Genomic DNA, 7228 nt, shown 5'->3' on the forward strand with positions numbered 1-7228 from the left:
TCATCGGCCCTCGACCCTGTCTGGGGATCCTCGCCCAAGGGGATGGGGTCCCATCATGATGGCAGCACGTTCCATTCGGGGGTCCAGCAGGAAGGTCCATGAGGTGTCAGAGGAACCCCAGGCCCACAGAGAGGGTCAGGACTCCTCAGCCTTGGGTAAGGAGGGTCAGGGCTTCTCAGCCTCAGCCCCCTTTGGGAGCGGGGATGTCCCTTGGGTGAAACACCTAAAAATCCACGCAAATGTTGGTGCACACAATTAAACCCTAACGTGGACAGATGGGCCACTCACCAGCAGATACATGCAAAGGGTACTCCCCACAGCCCCCAGGGTGTTTTGGGGCCAGGTGGCCACCATGCACTGCAGCAAGACCCAGAGCAACTCAGAAAGAGCCAGCTGGGTTAGGGGGACCCAGCCAGAGTGTGTCAGATCTCCATGGGGGTGTAGGAGCAGAGCCTGGGCTGGGGAAGTGTTTGGGGGGTCCCATGAAATGGGAGGTTGGGGCTGGATGGATGCAGGAGCAAGGCGCCGTTGTGAGCTCTGGAAGCAGGAGTGCGGGGGGAGGTTGGAGGTCAGCACAGGTGAGAGGGAAGGGAACAGTGATGGGTACTGCAGAGCAAGAGCTGGACACTTCCAGGCTTCACAGGCATCAGAAGGCCCTTTTTAGGGAGGATCTGCTTTGGCACAGTCATCGCAAAGTCAAGAACTGCAGTTCCTGCAGTCAGGCTAAGGGTGGAGAAGATGAACGTGATGGAGGAGAGCTCAAGAGCCACCATACTAGGTTGGACCTTGTGTGCATCTAGGCCACGATCCCCACATCAACTCCCAAATACACAATGTAAGCATGGGCTGTTGTCACCAAGAGGCCAAATTTGCAGCCCTGCTGGCAGAAAGCAGTAGTTGCTTCAAGTCATACAAAGATGGTGGGCCACAATGCTCCGAATCCCACTGCTCATCAGCACCCATGCTGAGTTAATGGGCCATTGAGACCCGGGAATAATTCCTGTTTCAAGCAACCCTTTGGGAACAAGCACTGTATCCCTCTCTCACTGCTGGGCCAGCTTTATCACAGAACTTTGTCTCCATTCCAGGAAGTTAAAATTTAATTGAGTTTTTCCTAGTAATGTCATTTCCTTACACGTGCTCCATCGAACCTCTGTGGTTTTGCAGCTTACGTAACAGCAAACAGATGGCAAGGTAGGTGATAAAGTACGTCACCACTGCCGAATGTGGCCAAGGGCTTGACCTCCTACCCTGGGTGGGTGCACATCAGCCGAGAGGGAATTTGCTGGAGTCCAACACCGCTCTCGACTTTGCTGCGAGAAGCCGGGCCGTACCGGCACTGAGCGAGACAGGCTTTGCCAGAAAGGGGTCCTGGAAGGATGGATCCAAATCGGATCTCAGGAGAGTCAGTTCTCGGCATGGCAAGTGGGAGCAGAATTTGGGGCGATGCTGCCAAGCAGGCGAGTGCAGGGTCTGGGGGGACGGTGGCCATCCCAGCTCTCCCCCTGTTGCTGTCTGAAGTGGCGGGAGGGAAATCGAAGAAATCCCAAACATAGACACAGCCCTCGGGGATGGAATCAGAATGTGTGTACGGACACTTCACCTACCTTTATTTTAATCATTTAGGGCTTAAAATAAGAACTCTTTAATTAGAAACATTCTCTTAATTGAATTGTAATCAAGCTTTTAGTGCTGTTAGCCTGGCTAACCATGTGATCTAATCACACCCACCTTCCTCTCTCCAAGCATTGCCTAGTTACACCTCTTTTTATGGAGTGATTTATACTAGGGGCCAGGGACTGCTGGTTTTGACTGTGAGTGTAGCAGCCAGTACCATGGGGACCCTGTCTCCATAAGATCTCTTAGTACTGCAGTGGTACAACAGGTAACACACCAATATCTAAACAAAGGTAGGTGTTCTATATAACACAAGCAGTAGGACCCCAGCTAAAGAGGTTGGGGTTGAGTTGGGAAGAAATTTGAGGGACTGACTGAATCCTTGCTCACAGTCATGCTGGGTCATCTCCCTTCCTCTCCAGTTACCAAACTAGTGTGCAGCGGTAGCCACAAGCATCTTTTCCTCTCTGTGCACCTCTCCAAAAATGAACATCCCCTCAGGTCTACCCCTGTTTTAGGCACTAGAATACGATAATAAAGGCACATTAAGGCTTTGTTTAAATGGCAGCACCTGGAAGGCTGTGTAACCTCCCAGGCCCAGCAGTGAGCCACATCCACACTCACAACCCTGTGCCGGGATGAGACCCCAGGAGGCCTCCCCTCACCTATCTTCCCTGACATGTCATTCCTCGGGTAGGAAAGGAGAAGAAGGGCTAGAGTGTCCCTGTTTATTCACAAGTGTCACTGCTGGGTGGCCTTCCAGAGTCACCATATATGATATTCATAGCACTTAGGAAAAACTCGTGGGAAAGCTGAGCTCCAGTAACCTAGGAGACCTCAGAGAACTGCCAGGTCGCATTTGGCAGCTCCGCCTGATCCGCAGTGAGCAGAATCCCATTTCACCCCCTATCTGGAGAGGGACATGCTTGCTTTGAAGACCAAAGCCACTTCCCAGAGAGACTTGCCTGTGCTAGGCAAGTGTGAGGAATTATGGAAAGAGCAGAGAAAACTTCAGCTCTGTGTTGAAGTACTTGTGTAAGGCCAGTGAAAGCGAGGAAATGTGAGCAAATGCATTTCCACCTGCAATTCAAGAGCAGAGGAGACATGGCAGGCACTGGTGGCTTGTCACATCCAAAAGAGCGCAACAGAGTTGTTCAAAGCACTAACTCACAGTTTATTCAGAACACGCATCCCCCACTCAAAAAACAATGATTAATGTTCACAGGGTCTTTGCTACGAGACACACACTAGTTTCTCAGTTCTTCCCAAATAATCATAGACTTGCCTTTTCAAGACTCATGCCAAGCAAGAGAGAAGCCCCAGCACTCCTGGAGGGAAGGTCAAATGCAGCCTGCAAGGTGGGCATGCTGATCTGAGCGCTTTGCCAGAGCACTCTGCATTTTAAAGCCTTTTCTACAGTCAAGTGCAAGTCCCCATTCACACGCAGCAGGGAGCAATAAATACTCCTGCAAACGAGACATCAGGGTCCCCGGATAGCACAAGGCTAAAAACAAAGCAAAACGCCAAAATAAATAAAACATAGCAAATAGGTACCTCTGAAAAGGTTGCTGTGAGTGATTCACTCCACATCAGGTAGGAAATCCAAGGCAGGGGCAGGGATCCAGGCCAACACACAACTGTCTCAGCAATGAGTCACCCCTTTTCCTTCACACTTTTGGGAAAAAGAAAAAAAAATAAAAAGGAGATGATGCTGAGTCTCTGCAAAGAGCCTTCTTCATGACACAGCCCATACTCATCCGGAGCATCTTCCAACCTGTGTGCTGCAGGTGTCCTGTGGAAAATAAATCTGTGGCCGTAATTCATATGCATAAGGACGTTGAAGGGCAGTTGTACAGCCAGCCTTGATGCTGCCATTTCGCAGTGATGCACGATGTGTATTGTGATGTAACAGATATCAGCAGTGGCCTGTTGTCCTCAGCTATGGGCAGAGCTGGCAAGAGGTGAGACATGCTTTCGGGTGGTGTTTGGGGAAACTGTGAAGGAGAGCAAGGCTTGGGAATCATGGCCTCTTGTTTGGGTGCTGGAGAAATTTGTGGTCCCAGAAGCACAAGCTGATATGACCGTCCTCCCTGCTCCCCTTGTCTCCTCCAAGCTTTCCACTTTCAGCTTCCCCTCTTCAGGCTTGTCAAAAAGTCCTGGGCTGTGGGTTCGGCCATTGCCCCCTCCCAGGTCCACCTCACCTGCCCTTCCCTGCCTCTTGACCACCAGACCCCCAGGCCCAGTCTCCTGCCCAGGCAGAACCAGTCTGGCTCAGCTGTGTGCCCTTGACAAGTCAACCCCAGCCTTCCCACCACACACCATCCCCCTCCACACGAGCTGCTCCCTCTCGCTGGTGCAAGCCTTCCTGGGAAATTGGTCATCTCCATCTGTCACCAGAATCCCCCACTCCCCAGGCAAATGGTTTGAGTGCTGCCTGCCTCCCTCCTGTTCCTGCTGCCCACCCCACTGCTGATCACCCCTGCTCTGCTCTTCCTATTCGCCTTCTCACTGCCCCGACCAACCCTGCTTTCTGCTCCCAGTTCCCCTTCTCAGCCAGCCCAAGTCACTCCAGCAGCTCCCAGGCAATCACCCCTTGCCCAAGCAGCCCTGGCATCACCCTTCAGCTTCCGGTCTCATCCATCTCGCAATCTCATTTGCTTTTCCCTGGCTTTTTGGTCCTTTCCCTTTGAGTTTCATCCCTTCCCTATTCAAATCAGGGGGTTTCCTCCACTGGGCTTCCCTGAAGCCAAAAGGGAGGTGGCGAGGAGCTCAGGGCAGAGGGAGGCATCGAGTGATTCAGCCCAGTGCCTGATGCAGAGCAGCCTAGAACGGAAAGCCTTCCTGGTTTCAGCCCTGCTCCTCTGTGGGAAAGCCCATATGCCGTCACGCCAGCCTCAGAAGCCAAGGGAGGGTAGGGCAGGTTAGCAAAGGCGGGAATCTTCATAGCCATGAAGCTGTGACAAGTCCTTCTCCTGTGTTTAGCAAAGCCATGTAATTTGTCCACGCTGATGTGGGAAAGAAACAATGTTCCATGGAGCTGGCAAAACACAGCCTCCATGACACAAAAAACAACATCCTGACCAAGGCTAAACCCTTGCTTGAAAGCCCAGAAGATCTGCAGCTTTCAGCCCCAGGGCCATATATATGCTTCCTTCAGACCAGGAAACTTAGTGGTGGGCCAGGATTTTCAGAATGAACTAAATAAATGTGTCCAATTTAAGCCGAGGCAGTCACTTTCTATGGAAAATTTCTGCTTCAGTGGTGAGAATTTGACAAAGTTATAAGCAAGTGAAAACAGTGTCTTAAAAGGGGAAGTGTCGGCAGCCTTAATAATAGGAGCTGCTCCCAGCCACACCTGTAATTAAGGGCCTTTATTGTTTTTTTCCATATACATTGCCTTTTTTATCCTTGTGGCATTCCCAGCTTCTGTCTGTTTGTGACTGACTCTTTATTACACCCACACTGGTAAAAAAAAACAAAAACCCAACAAAAAACAACAACGAACAACCAAAACAAAACAAACCCTAATGGAAAAAAAAAACCAAACAGGAGCATTCAGGAGCACCTTCAGAGATGTGTCAGGTGAGGGCAGGTGTCGCAGAGACAGACTACAGGACAGGGCCAGGGTTCCTTGGGAGGAGCTGGACTCAGAGCTGAATCAGCAGGATCTTGTGTGAAGACGTGACCTCGTCCTCCTCGCCTGCGTGCTGAGTGCTTCCCAGGCACCAAGGCATCCGAGGGATGGTCAAAGAACCTGGCTCAGCATCCTGGGCAAGATGCAGGGATGCAGGGGAGGCGCCACCTCTGCCTTGCCAAGGCTTGTGGATTCCTCCTTACCTTGAAAGCAGTGTGTCTCCCTCCAAGAAACTCCAAGCCTCTTGTATTTTGGAGGAAAGGAGCTGGACTGTAGAAAGGCAAATACTGCATTCTTCTTCAAAAAAGGCCAAAAGGTTGATCCTGGGGACTACAGGCTGGCCAGACTTGTGTGGGTCCTGGAGCAGATCCTCTTGGGACACACTTCTGGGCACATGAAGGAGAAGCAGGCGACTGGCAACTGTCGGTGTGAATTTACCAAGCCTAAATCACGCCTGAACAACCTAATCTCCTTCTCCAATAAAATGACTGGATTTGTGGTTGAGGGGAAAGTAGTGCAAGTCATTTAATTCAGTCAGGCTTTTAACACCATCCCCTGCAATGCTCTTGTATCCAAGTAAGGGTGTTGCAGTCTTGATAGGTGGACAAGCAGATGGGTAAGAAAACTGGTTGGCTGGTCAGGCTACTCAGGGAGTAGTGGTTATGGGTTGTACCTATGAGTACCTTGGTACCTCTAGGCTGGTACCAACTGGGGTGCCTGTCCTGGGACCTGTCCTGTTTAACGTGGTTATCAATGGCATGGAGGAGGTGTTGGAGTGCACTCCTGCCAGGCTTGCAGATGACACTCATTTTGAAGGGGAAGCAGTCAACATTCCCAAGGGACATGAGCAGGCTGGAGGGTTGGGCCTGCAGGAACACTGGGAGTTCAGAAGGGGTGAATGCACAACCCTGCACCTGGGAAGGAAGGAAGATGCCCTGGCCACGATATGGGCTGCGGACCTGCCAGATGGAGAACAACTCTGTGGAAAAGGGCCTGGGAGTCTTGGTAAAACACAGAGCCAAGCTTTTCACAGAGGTGCATGGTGGGAGGATAAGAGATGATGAATGCAACTTGAAACAAGAGAGGTCCACCTTGCATACAAGGAAAATTGTTCTGTCCCCAGTGACTCTCAAAAGCATGGGGAAAAGTTGCCCATAGAGCAACTGTGCAGTCTCCATCCTTAGAGACCAAATAAAGCTCTGAGCGACCTCATTTAACCTCTTTGCTGACCCTGCTTTGAGCAGGAGGCTGGACTAGAGCTGTCCTGCGGTCTCTTCCAACCTGAATTATCCTATGATCCTATGATCTGCAGTGCCCTATTGGTGTATGGTGTGTTTGGCATGTGCCAGGTACATATGTACATGTGTGTCCGTGGCAAGGGTGAGCTGCAAGCCTGTGGCACAAGTCCCATGCGAAGGGTGCAGCTGAAGAAGGACAAGGTCTCACACACAGACGGTGGGCGATGAGTGAGGAGCACACCATGGCAGGGCAGCAACTGGGGCAATAGCCCTGAACACGTGTGACAAGCGTGCCAGTTTTGCGTGTACCGGTGAGCTGGCTTCGCATCACATGTGTGCGACGCTCACTTGCAATGTCAGCGTGCGGTGGGAGCGTGCCCACGTGTGCCAGGGGGGCGGACACGGCCACAGTTGCAAAATGCGCGTGCAGATACAGCGTGCGTGGGGACGAGGGGGGTGGGGAAAGCGGCATTTTTTGTGTGGGCTTATTATTCACAGCAGCGCAAACCGGTGGCAGCTAAAAAGCCTCCGATGTATGAGCATCTCCCATGTGGATTCGGGGGGTGGAGGACGGGACGTCGCACAGGCGGTTATGAAACCAGCTTGCCCAGTCAGGATAATTCACGTACTGCTGTGGGAGGGACAGGAGAGATAAACAACGCACAGGGAGAAGGGAGGGACGGGAGAATTACTTAAAATGCAGCTTCCCGACATGCCCTGGTGGATTAGTTCAGCATCT

This window comes from Mesitornis unicolor, unplaced genomic scaffold, assembly GCF_000695765.1.
Source record: "Mesitornis unicolor isolate BGI_N332 unplaced genomic scaffold, ASM69576v1 scaffold5621, whole genome shotgun sequence".
Classification (NCBI taxonomy): Eukaryota; Metazoa; Chordata; class Aves; order Mesitornithiformes; family Mesitornithidae; genus Mesitornis; species Mesitornis unicolor.